We start from the raw sequence: 14037 nt of genomic DNA on the forward strand, positions 1-14037 counted from the left end.
AGGGGTGTCAAACGGGTCGGGCCGACACGGCACGGGCACGGACACGGTCGTGCCCTGGCACGGCATGGTTTTAGTGGGCACGCGGATTGGCACGGGGCACGGAAGTGGGCAGGCACGGCACGGAAGTTGGCCTGGCACGGCACGGCACGACACGGTAGTTGAATGGGCACGGCACGGCACGACACGGTTCTAGCTGGGCACAGGCCCGACACGGTAGTTGAATGGGCACGACACGACATGGTTTTGGCTGGGCACAACACGACACGGTTCTAGCCGGGCACAACACAAGGCACGGGAAAAAAGTTATTAATTTGACTTGTGACTCATGAATATAATGTGATTAAATGACAATAATTTTAATTACAAAACAAGGCATTTTAGTTTCATAATTTATAAAAAATAAGCTTTTAAATTGGAACAACTAAAAATAAATAAGAAAAAAAACCTCCATGTGATTCAAACCCAAGTCCTATGGAACTTGGGTTTGAAGCACGGCCCGTTTGACACCTCTAAATGGGCACAACATGATTAAAAACGGCAATCAAGTAAAACGGGCACGTCACGAAGCACGACACGATTAAAAAATGGGCCAACATGGCACGACACGATTTAAGTAAATGGGCCCAGTCGGCACGATTGAAAATGGCACTACAAGATTAAAAAATGGGCCAGCACGGCACGACACGATTTAAGTAAATGGGCCCAGCTTGGCACAACATGATTGAAAAACGGCACGACAAGACACGATTAAAAAACGGGTCGGCACAGCACGACACGATTTAAGTAAATGGGCCCGGCCCGGCACAACACGATTGAAAAACAGCACGGCACGACATGACACGATTTAAGTAAATGGGCACGGCACGACACGATTGAAAATAGCACGGCACGGCACGACACGATTTAAGTAAACGAGCACGGCACGACACGACACGAAGCACGGTTGGCACGGAAGTTGAATGGCACGGCACGGCACGTTTGACACCTCTAATAATTCATGGACAATATTCCAATAGCACTAGACATGCACGCTCGTTTCCAGTCAATACATGCCGTCCCTCAACAAATTATGTATCGGGAGATATGTTTTCACTTCAAAATATCATTATTTGATATGGATTTTGTGTTCCGGTATAGTACATGAAACTACTATGGTGATCAATCATTACAAACAAGTACAAAAAAATTTGGATCCTTTTTTAAACAATCAAATTACCTGTAGACTTATTTTTTGTTGGGAAATTTCTATTATAAAACAGAAGGGTGTGGGGACAAGTTAGAATGGCTAGGATTTGTTTGATCCAAGGGCTGAGAGACATTCTTCCAATTCTATTGAAGTGCCCATCGTTTCCGCCTAAATTACAAAGCTGCCATCAAATCCGCCAGCCACCACATCCTAAAACATATTCCTCTTTCAAATTTTGAAACCCCCTACGCCAAAATTTCTCTCTCTCTCTGCCTCTCTCCCATATTCCACCACCACAACGTTGCCCTCTACCCGAAGCTCGACCACTCTGACGTCGCTCCAGTTGATGAGCACAAAATATTGACATGTTTAGATACCTATATCGTATATTGTTAGTTCTTTATATTGTGTTTAATTAGACTAGTTATTATCTTTTTGATCATTTTACTCTGAATTATTAATTTGCAGGAAAAAGATGATAACTACTTAATGTTTTGGCCGTTGGATTAAGAATTAGTCTTAGTGGTTGGTCATCTATTATTTTGCTCAAGCAATTGCATCAAAGTTAATTCCTTGGAGAAGGCAGCACTACAACCCATGGCTTGCACGTGATCTAGACTACTAAAGGAAAGAGCCATATTAGTTGTAGCCAATTAGGCAAACTAAATAACGTGGAGATTGAGTTAAAAAATGAATCGAATTCCTTACGGCAATTTTCGGCATTATAAATAATCAAGGCAATATGATTCACAGGGGAGACACCACGGATCAGAGAATACGGCTTGGAGATCACGAAGCAGAGCACCATCCCGGCGCAGAGAAGAAAAATTAGGAGAAATCATTATTCGTTTTCTTTCGTAAGCTATTTTAATGGAATTTTTCTTTACGTGTTTATGTGTTTTGACTCCATGAGCGGCTAAACTCTTTAACTAGGGTTGAGGATGAAGCTCCATTAACGATTATGATTTATATATTCATGAGATTTGATTTTACCTAAATATACGGTTTGATTTTGATTAAATTGTTCTTACTCCAACTTAATTGTTAGGGATAAATTCTGGATATGAGTTCAATCATGTTTTTCTCATGATTTGGAATTGTCTTTTGCAATATTGAATGCTGGTTTTTCATCGTTAACTATAAAACTGGATATTTATTGTGATTTGTTAAAAGCGGATACAATTAATGATTTGGTTTTATACTTGCGAGCAGAGAGGAACAAACATTAGACTTTTTAATGAACGTTCACAATGATATTTTCCAAGCTAACAGAATTAGCTTTCAGATTATCATGAAGAAATTTTGGGTAAAGTTAATGATCATGAATATATAATGATACTAGTTAATGGGTGTGGATTCCGAAACCCTAGTATTTTCTCCTTTGATTAAAAAGAAATTTCAGTTTCCTCGTCTTTGATAATTTAGTTTATTGTTTTTACTTTTCACTTTTAGTTTAAAAATCAATCACAACTTTTGTCAACTAGGTTAGGATTTAATCGGTTTAAGTTATTTACTTTTCCTAAAAAAATTACAAGTCCCTGTGGGTTCGACCTCGCTCTTGCATTACTATACTTCGGTACGATTCGTGTGCTTGCGAGTATATTAAAATTTCACATCAAGTTTTTGGCGCCGTTGCCGGGGACTTAATATTTTTTTTTTTATAGGAAAATTGAAAAACTCTGAATTGATTTTACTCTTCTACTAGTTTAGTTAAAAATAAAAATAAAAATTGCGTTTAACTTAGTCCATTTCCGATCTGATTCTATTTTATTCTCTTGTTTCATCTCTGTTTCTTTTCTAGTTGAAGTCTTACCTGGCATTATATTTTAGCAGAAAGTCTACTTGTACAGAAAAAAATCTGTACCAGTGGGTACAAACCTCTTTTTGGGCCCATTTTGGGTCTAAAAAAATGATCGGAGTCGCTCATTTTGTTTAAAATATTTTGCTTATGGTCCCTTAAAAAAATAAGCTTAATCCGGTATCGGTAAAAGTATTTACGAAATATTCAAACTTTGCTCTAGAATTCAGGAGAGTAAAGTTTGGATGTTTTGTAAATACTCTTACCGATACCGGATTAAACTTATTTTTTTAGGGGACCATAAGCAAAGTATTTTAAACAAAATGAGCGACTCCGATCATTTTTTTAAGACCCAAAATAGGCCCAAAAAGAGGTTTGTACCTAATGGTACAGATTTTTTGTCTGTACCAGTAGCACCTCTCATATTTTAGTGAGCTCTACTCAGGCTACAGGGCTTTGTTACAACACCTTTGGGAACCACCGCAATTTCTGCATGTGCACCCACAGTGGTTGGAATTGGAAGCAACGAATTGAAGGTTAGCTAGTACAACTTAATTTACTGTCATTTCTTATTATTTTTGGTTTTCTTATTAACGTTTTAGTGAGTCAGTTTTTTTTTGAAAAGAAAATAAAAATTATCATTGTAGCCACTGTTAGCTTACTTTACTCTACGTCGTGACGCGTTAGTGTTTCTGACAATTGACATAAGCTACCTTAGATTTTCATTTTGATAAGTAGTAAAGAGCATCCTGTCATTCTTCCTAGCTAAGTCTTGACTGTTTGTCCGAAAAAAAATATATTCATTTCAGTTCTGTTGCATTTTCATTTTTTTTCCAGTAAATTCCTCTTATTTGCTTTCATTCGTAAGTTTATGTTTGGTTGTCGTTCGAAAAAAGTTAGAATTAATACCTCTTGATCCAAAAATTGAAAGAACCTTTAGACGCAGCTTAAACATTAATTCAAAGAGTGAAACATAATTAAAAATGACAGAACTTGCAGAAGATACAAAACCTTTAAGAGAGTTGTTTTCACCCATAACCACAAATCTTCCTTCTTGTATTGTGTTACCCACGACAATGCAACACATTTTGAGCTGAAACATCACATAATACAACTTCTTCGTCAATTTCATGGGATTGAACGAGAGGATCCATACATGCATGTCAAAGAATTTCTTGAAATTTGTGCTACCTTTAGGTATCAAAATTTTTCTGAGGAGTCTGTTAAATTGCGCCTTTTTCCCTTCTCACTGAAAGATAAAGCAAAGGCATGGTTAAATTCTCTACCCTCTGGCTCAATCACTTCATGGGACATCCCCGTTAAAAAGTTTCTTTCAAAATTCTTTTCAATGTTTAGAACGACACATCTAAGGAGGGAGATTAGTGATTTTTGTCAAGAAGAACATGAAAAGTTTTATGAGAGTTGGGAGAGATTTAAAGATCTTATTTTAAAGTGCCCCCCTCATGGTTTCGAAACATGGAGACTTGTCCAATTTTTCTATAATGGTTTAACTCAGTCTAATCGCAATATGATTGAATCAATGAATGGTGGTGATTTTTAAATCTTAGGGGTGAGGCAGCTTATGAGTTTCTTGAAAATTTGTCTGAGAGATCTCAACAGTGGGATTTTACTTCTCATCGAGAAAAACCAAATTCCACACCTAAGAGAGGGGGATTATATGAGGTGAAAGAAGATTCAGATATATATGAGAATAAAGTTAGATAATTTTACTCAAAAGGTTGAGGCGTTAGTTTTGAGTAGGACTATGGAGTCAGCCAATCAAGTTCACAGTGAAGTGTGTTCTCTTTGCGGTAGTCACATGCACACAACGCAAACATGTCCTTCCATTATTGGATATTCTGAAAGCTATGTTGAACAAGCAAACACACTTAATAATTATGGAAAATCATTTGCTAGTCCTTTTTCGGAAACATATAACCAAAACTGGTCAAAACATCCAAACTTTTCATGGCGTCAGAACCAACCTTTCACTAATGTAGGCGGGCAACCTTTCCATTCACAAAACCAATCTCTCCCAAGTTTTTGTCCTCCTACACAATCATATCCTGCTCAATCTTAGCCTTTTTATACTCCTACTCCTGTGTCTCAACCGAACTTCCAATCTGTTGCACCACAACAACAGTCATCCTTAGAGGACACCCTTAAAGCAATCATGGCTAAAATTGAAAAAAATGATGCTAAAATTGAAAATTCAACTCACTTGCATGCTCAAGCCATAGCTAAACTGGAAAATCAAATGGGTCAATTGGCTAGTCAAATGGCAGAGAGAGAAAATGGAAAGTTTCCTAGTCAATCGATACCTAACCCAAAAGGACAATTTGCTTTTAGCAACCCCTCTAACTCTACCTATAAGCATGAGCAGGTTCAATCCATTGTAACCCTTAGGTCAGGAAAACAGGTTGACAACCAAGTAAGTATGCCAATAGAGAAAAGTTTAGAGGAGTTTGAGACAGAAGAAAGGCAGAGTAGTCCCATCAAAGATCAGGAATCTAGTTCTCCTCGACCTCCAAAAGAACCCAAACTTAGGAGTTTCATCCCTAAAGCTCCATATCCTGAATGACTAGTAGCCCCTAAGAAAGGTGTAGACCACGGAGATATTCTAGAGGTATTTAAGCAAGTGAGAATCAATGTTCCATTCCTAGATGCTATTCGACAGGTGCCTTCATATGCCAAATTTTTAAAAGACCTAGTCTCCATAAAGAGAAAGACAAGTGTCCCTAAAGAAGTATTGTTGACCAAACAACTTAGCTCCATTATCCAACACAAAATTCCCGTCAAGTATAAGGACCCTGGTTGTCCTACAATTTCGTGCACGATATGTAATCATCGCATTGAGCGAGCTTTGTTAGATTTGGGAGCGAGTGTCAACTTACTACCATATTCAGTTTACTTGCAACTAGGTTTGGGGGAGTTAAGACCCACTTCCGTAAGAATTCAATTGGCTGATGGATCCGTTAAAATTCCAAAAGGTGTTATTGAGGATATTCTAGTGAAAGTTAACAAATTTTATTTTCCAGCAGACTTGATAGTCTTAGACACTCAACCTATTCAAGTGAGGATGAGGTGAGTGCAGTTTACATGATAGATAGCCATGTTAAAGAACAATCTCCATCAATTTATGAGGATCCTTTTGAAGCTTGTCTATCTCATTTTAATAACATTGATGAAGACTCTACGATTGAATCTGTCAACATGTATTTAGAGTCTTTCATAGATATTAGTAGGTGGAACTCCTGCTTTGTAGAGCCACAATCTAAAGAGATTATCCCAAGTTTGTGGAATGAACAAGAATCCAATTTTGAGTTAAAAACTTTGCCACCCGATCCTAGTGTTGAAATTGTGGGACCAACAGAAATTATGTCAACCGTCGTTACCCCAAATAATGATCAAATTGAAGAGGAAAAAATAGATGACGAAATGACCAATGCAATAAAGAATTTAAGTGTGATTTTGTCATAGCAGAACCCATACTTTCTAGTCATGGAATTTTGTTAAAGGCACTTTTCTGCAAGCAAACATTTCCTTGGTATGCTGAATCTTTCTATCATGTGAGTAAAATTACACTTTCGACTAAATTGGTTTCACGATTAAGTAAGCAATTGCTAATCAAGTCACAAAAATTTTGTTGGGCAAATCCATGTATTGTTAATTATAAAAAGCAAATAAGAGAAAGTGACTTGGGGTATATTTTTCATTGGAATAATCCTCAACTATTCTGTCTCGTGCTATATGACCATGGTGGGCAACTCTTGGTCTATTGAAATCCATGTAGAGATTAGATTTGAGGGATACTCTAAATTTAAAAAAAAAAAACTATTATCGCTTACTTTAATTTCTTTACTTTTGTTTAGCACAATTTTTTTTTCTTTTCTTGTGTTTCCATAATTAATTTTGCAGGAGTCACATAGTTCAGTCTTATCGCGCTTATCAGGTGTATTCTATCCTTTCTCACTTTTATATTACAGTCTATTTTGTAAGCGTTTGCGTTCATGACATTGACGACATTGTCATATTTAGGTTTGGGGGAGGGTTCACCTATTATTTATGTCTGTTCTATCCATAGACTCCGTAGTTAACCATTTTTTTTCTCTTAAAAAAAAAACAAAAAAAAAGAGAGAGTAAAAGTTGAAAAAAATTAGATGCTTGATTTTGACTTCCGATGATGTCGTTGGTTTTCAATTAGTGCTAGTTTGATTATTGCCTAAGTTGGAGTCTTGATATGAATTCATTGATAGAGTTAAGCTTGTGAACACATGTATTGAAGAGAGGCACTTAGTTGGTTCGTATCACCTATGTTTGGCTAGCGATTAATTACTTGTGTACATGCCTTTGCACAAGCACTATCACACTTAGAGTTGGATTTGACCTCGAGTTGCTGTACATATATTCTTGATGGCTCAGTATGAGTCAAATGTCTTATTGGAATACTTAATGTCCCTTCCACCCAAAATATATATATATATATAGAAAAAAAAGAATAAAATGCATGCTTTTTCGGGCTTTTCACTTAGTAATCGGGCCTCTTGCCTCAGTAAGCAGTGAGTGTTCGCGTCAAACGGTGGAGAGTTCCGCGATTGTCATGTGTGGTTAGCTTTGGTTCGTGGCCTTTTTGACTCGAGTGATTAAGTCCATTGGGGTGTTCTCTACATCTAGTGCCCTAAAGCTGTCTGGTTTGGGTGTCACTGGCCTAAAGCTCGCTACAAGGGTCAATTAGAAAGCTTAAGGGACCAAGGCATTGCAGGATCACAAGAAAAAAAAATATAGCAAAAGAAAAAATGAAAACAATATGAATCAAGGGAGGGGCTATAATTTGATATAAGCATTTTGATGAGTATTGAGGCATTGAAGGTGCGTGTATTATTTTCGAGGTTGATGAACATCTTTGTGTGACTTTTCCCTATACATGCGTGCCTTGTGATTTCTTTCCATCCAGATATATGTGGGAGGAACAATTTTTGTACTAATTCAGATTAAAATGTTCACTTGTTTAACTTTGTTAATGAATGAAATATCTTGCCTCTAACTTGCGTTACACTCACACCAGTTACTTTAAGAGGCCATAAACTATGTTTTGGAATTCTAATCGAGTGTCATCTTCTTAAGAATTTTGTGGGTATATTCATGGCGAACCCTCACGAGACTATAACTCGTCCACTAGGGCGACCTAGGGGTTTAAAGACTTGTTGCATATGCTAAATGCAATCGGATACCTCCAAAAAAGGATTAGTTAGTAATTTTTGTTGCTTTTATTTTTTATTTTTTATTTCTTTTGTTTGAGGACTAGCAAAATGTAGGTTTGGGGGTATTTGATGAGCACAAAATATTGACATGTTTAGATACCTATATCGTATATTGTTAGTTCTTTATATTGTGTTTAATTAGACTAGTTATTATCTTTTTGATCATTTTACTCTGAATTATTAATTTGCAGAAAAAAGATGATAACTACTTAATGTTTTGGCCGTTGGATTAAGAATTAGTCTTAGTGGTTGGTCATCTATTATTTTGCTCAAGCAATTGCATCAAAGTTAATTCCTTGGAGAAGGCAGCACTACAACCCATGGCTTGCACGTGATCTAGACTACTAAAGGAAAGAGCCAAGGCAAACTAAATAACGCGGAGATTGAGTTCAAAAAGGAATCGAATTCCTTACGGCAATTTTCGGCATTATAAATAATCAAGGCAATATGATTCACAGGGGAGACACCACGGATCAGAGAATACGGCTTGGAGATCACGAAGCAGAGCACCATCCCGGCGCAAAGAAGAAAAATTAGGAGAAATCATTATTCGTTTTCTTTCATAAGCTGTTTTAATGGAATTTTCTTTACGTGTTTGTGTGTTTTGACTCCATGAGCGGCTAAACTCTTTAACTAGGGTTGAGGATGAAGCTCCATTAACGATTATGATTTATATATTCATGAGATTTGATTTTACCTGAATATGTGGTTTGATTTTGATTAAATTGTTCTTACTCCAATTTAATTGTTAGGGATAGATTCTGGATATGAGTTCAATCATGTTTTTCTCATGATTTGGAATTGTCTTTTGCAATATTGAATGTTGGTTTTTCATCGTTAACTATAAAACTGGATATTTATTGTGATTTGTTAAAAGCAGATACAATTAATGATTTGGTTTTATATACTTGCGAGCGGAGAGGAACAAACATTAGACTTTTTAATGAACGTTCACAATGATATTTTCCATGGTAACAGAATTAGCTTTCACATTATCATGAAGAAATTTTGGGTAAAGTTAATGATCATGAATATATAATGATACTAGTTAATGGGTGTGGATTCTGAAACCCTAGTATTTTCTCCTTTGATTAAAAAGAAATTTCAGTTTCCTCATCTTTGATAATTTAGTTTATTATTTTTACTTTTCACTTTTAGTTTAAAAATCAATCACAACTTTTGTCAACTAGGTTAGGATTTAATCGGTTTAAGTTATTTATTTTGCCTAAAAAAATTACAAGTCCATGTGGGTTCGACCTCGCTCTTGCATTACTATACTTCGGTACGATTCGTGCGCTTGCGAGTACATTAAAATTTCACATCACCAGTCCCCATTGCCGCCAAACATCCACCGAGTAATCCTAGGGCTTCGTCTCCCCAAGGTCCCGCTCCATTTGGAGAATGAAGGAGGTGGTGGGGAATGAGAAAGAAAGGGGTTTTGTGTCAGTGGTTTTATATAGGGAGGCAGAGAGGTGGGGTCGGATCCAGGGAAGGATGCTTGGGGCAAAAGGGACGGGTGGATTTTGGTGGCAATGAGAGGATGGAAGCAGTGACGATTGGAGAAGGGAAATTTGACATGTAAACCAACACATCCTCCACCTTACCAAGCAACGCAACCAAATCAAATACTATTCCGAACACTTACTCTTTACGAAAGACGCAGGTGCAGGCAAGGGAGAAACGTAATGGTTGGACTCTGGCGGCATGGTGGTGGCTGATAGGTGTGGTTGTTGATGGTGGTCATAAACATTTATTCTCCAGTAACGTGTTTTACAAAATGACAATAGGGTACGGAGAGGTATATGTGTCAATTTTTAGTGAAATATTTGTGTCAAATATTGCTTATATCATGTCCGAGTCATGTTGTTTGATGGAATCCAAAAGACTACAGTGAGCAATATATTTCTTGCCCGTTAAAAGTCTGTTTGGTTGGCATGGTATTACCAGTGGTGCACCTCTATTGTGTTGTCTCATTTAACTATTGCCACAAATTATGGGGAGTGTTAAGAGTTAGATTGAATCTTGCAATTAAATTAGGTACGTAGCTATAAGCAAAAATAAGAGACATTAAAGGCATGACAGTTTCACATACGGAGCTACAAGAGTGCTACAAAAAATTATTTTTTGGTCAACTGTTCTGATAGTATTTTGTGAGAGTTAACCATGATGGTATGATTTGGTGGTGAACAAATGCTAGGAATGACTTGCTATTATTATTGCGCTTTGTTCGGTTTGGTTGATCAGTGTGGTAGTATTACAAAAAATACCATGACTTGATTGCTTTTTTTGCTCCAATACAGAAACTCTGGGTTTGCCATAGGTATTTGATTTGATCAATCGAATGAACTCTCAAAAATAGTTTAGAAAAAAAATATTTGGGGAGTGCTATGGGCACGAGTAATTCACTAGATATGAAGATAGATAGATACAATAACATGAGGCTTATATATTGTCAAGCCCTCAAAATGAAATTGTGGAGTCATCCAAGTGGATGAATCGTTCTATTTCAATGTCATTTTTTCAATTTTTTTTCAAGCCCTCAAAATGAAATTGTAAACTTACACAGTGATGCTTCAAGATCACATGAATCATTTTGTACTGCCACAAAGAGATGTTAAGCTAGCTTAAAAGGGTAGTCTGCAGGTAGGGTGATGCCCTTTTGCAATATGTCAGGTCTTCATGTTTGTTGGAGATAAGATGCATTCAAGTGAAGAGTAAAGCCAAACTATTTCTTTTACTTTGTCAGTTTGTGGTTGAGCGATTGGCATTTTACTATAAGAGTCGGGTATCAAAATTTGAAAAACTTTTTTTTTTCTTTTGTTTTCCAGGTTGTGACCTCTTTGGTTCTGCGTGTTTGGACACCGTAATGAATACTATGCAGAAATAAATTGATTTTTCACAATTGGGGTGGGTTATCAGATGCTCTCTTTCTTTTGTATGCAGATTTTTTTCCTGATTTCACTGTACTTCCTTTTCATTTGTTGGGTGTTGGGAGAATCATAATAATAGTATAATCTAAACATGTGCGGAGATAAGCAAGTGACTTTATGATGCTGTGATATTGAAGAAGAGAATTTTCTATTAAGAGCATTTTGTTGTTACATTTGTAATATTCTTTTGTACAACTTTTTCATCAAAATGGGTGACCTTTTATTCATAGAATGTTCTCGGTTTTTTCCTCCATTCCTTTAAAAAGTTTCTCTAACATGTCTCTGGCTCTTTGCCCATATTTTTTTGTAACAGGGAAAACTTTGCACTTTCTATAGTAGATTGTTGGCTTCAAGAATACAAGTGGTGTCAGATTGATAACTTGGTCTCATTTTCTGTTTTTAACCTGGAGATGAGTAAATTCTTTGTTGGAGTTTGATTATGTAGTTGTGTTTAGTGCCAGGTTAGCTTTTTAGCAATTAGTGTAGTAGTACGTAGGGGAAAGTGATGAATTGGGAAGGTTTTGTACTTTGTTATTACCTTTTTTATGGAAATTGAAAACAATGGTTTTGATGACTCTGAGTTTTTTGTACCGGGTTAACTTATTACTTGGTATTTACTTGGGTTCCATAAGAAAATTCATACTCCATAAGTAATATGTAGGTACCTAAAAATTATCGTTGGGGTAGTTCTCTCAAGTAATTTTTTTTCATGCCACCAAGAAGTGGATCACATACGCACACTAATTCTCTTTCGTGTCACCAAAAAAAGTAATTCCAATCGGGTGGGTAGTGCCGTAGGCACGGGCAAACCCTAGTTATTAATACAGGAAATGGGCAAGAGAATCGTTAACTTTAGGCCCAATTGTCCAAACCAAAGCCCCATGCTAGTTTAGAGAGCTCGTCATCCGAGGGTCCTAGAATACAAAAAAAAAGAGGGTAAAGGATATATGTGACACTGGCGATTTTCGCTTGTGAATCAGAGAGTTTTGAAGAAGCTGCAAATGAAGAAATAGGGAAAAAAACAATGCTCGAGAAAATTGTTACAATTGAGAAGAATCATCTATGGGATCTCTTTGAGCTGCCAAAAGGAAAAGATTGTAACTGGGCTTAAATGGGTCTATGTAGACACTTTCCAAATAGGGTATCGCCATACAGATTGATCAGTGCTTGTTTGGTTTCACTTCATAAACCAAGATCGTGAATAGTCCCAAGGCTAGGAACATCGCCACACGATAACGGTCATTATCAAAATAGAGTCGCCACCTAGTTTATAAAAATTTGGAAAAACAGATAGAGGTTCTGGGTACGGGAGCCAAGGGTACAATAAGGGGAAGGTGTTAGGCACCCCCCTTTGTCCAGTCATGAGACTGGCCCATAATCATCCAACAAACGATTAGTACTTGCTTTATTTGATTCTAAACACATAAACTGATTTTAACCTTTAAACAGTTGATATGGTGAGCCAGAACAGTAATGAAAGCATGCATCAGGAATTAGCAGAGAACAAACAGGCTGTCCCAGAGAATGGATCCCTCGGCCGGTGAATAGATGTCACGGTTGAGGAATCCTTTTGGATTGATGTATCGGCCGTGGGAATGATGTCCCAGCCGATATTCTTCCCCACACCAGATTAAATGATTAATAGACAATCAGAATGCTATGATTAAAGTATAGAAGCATAAAAGAATCAAACCATAGGTCCTGGGCCTCACCACCTTGATCCCTTAGTTGCTTGATTGCTTCGGATTGAGAGTGATTGACTGATTTGGTTCTCGAAACCCTAAGGCTAGGGTTTGTACTTCGAGGTTTGATTGCTCGGACTGCGGCTACCTTCGGATTTTAGGGCTTTGTAGAGAGTATATAAGAGAGTATTTGTGCAGAGAATCGTGGCTAGAGAGGGTGAATTGTGTTGATAATTTCAGAACCCAAAGGCCCCTTTATATAGGCACCGGATGACATTACTCCAACCAATCACAATGCATGAATTAATAGGAAGTATATAATCACAAGATCTCTTCTCACAATCTCCTTTCGTAGCCTAAAAGAATCGAAGAATGGCTGCTAGGGTTTTGAGCATTGGATCAAACGATTGACAGAACATTCCAGAATCTACAAAAATGACGATCTGGTGGCCAATGAATGGATCTGGCGGTCGAGGAATGGATCTAGCGGCCAAGAAATCAATCTCTCAGGGAAATTTTCAAACAACATGTTTCACGGATGAATGGAAGAAGTTGGGGTTGTGAGATAGATATTGCAGTCGATAGATGGATTTTTCTAGAATGCTGTATTTTTGTCTAAAAGGCTATTTGGCTTTGAATTGGGTCCTCTAAGTGGCTAAGAGTACTCACCAAAAGTCTACAGGTTTACGAGAAGTCAACCAGCAATCACTGTATCCATTCATCTTCAGGATGGTCCCCAAGGTGGGACTTGAAAAAATCTTTAGGTCAAATTAGGGTGTCTATAGTCTACAAGACCAAATTGTACATATCTTTCAATACGAATCTCGAAAAATATGCAATATGAATCTTATTTGATAGATCTCAATTAATTCTATCATAAGAAATTTTCAAAATCTTGAAATCCCTTATAAATTGAAAGATATAGACAATTTAAATTATGACACGAATGTCGAAAATGGACCACCAGATACAAACGGAGGGAGTACGAAAAGATGGATCAATCCAAAAACACAAATCACGTTTAGTGGCAAAAAGCTACTCCTAGCAACTTGGGGTGGATTTTAATGCATGAAACATTTGCTCATGTGACTTGGAGATTATCAGAATAGTTATTGCCTTAGCAGCATAGTACGACATATATAAGTCTTGTTTGGTAGCCATTTCATTTCCTGTTTTTTTG

General features: G+C 37.1%; 1 non-coding gene across 1 annotated transcript; it reads right to left on the reverse strand.

Annotated features, from left to right (window-relative positions):
- Positions 1-4348: 4348 nt before the first annotated feature.
- LOC131305771 (small nucleolar RNA R71) lies at positions 4349-4454 on the reverse strand. The gene has a single exon (XR_009193330.1). It is a non-coding gene; the product is annotated as a small nucleolar RNA R71 (small nucleolar RNA).
- Positions 4455-14037: the final 9583 nt, after the last annotated feature.

The sequence above is a fragment of the Rhododendron vialii genome, chromosome 10a, assembly GCF_030253575.1.
Source record: "Rhododendron vialii isolate Sample 1 chromosome 10a, ASM3025357v1".
Lineage (NCBI taxonomy): Eukaryota > Viridiplantae > Streptophyta > Magnoliopsida > Ericales > Ericaceae > Rhododendron > Rhododendron vialii.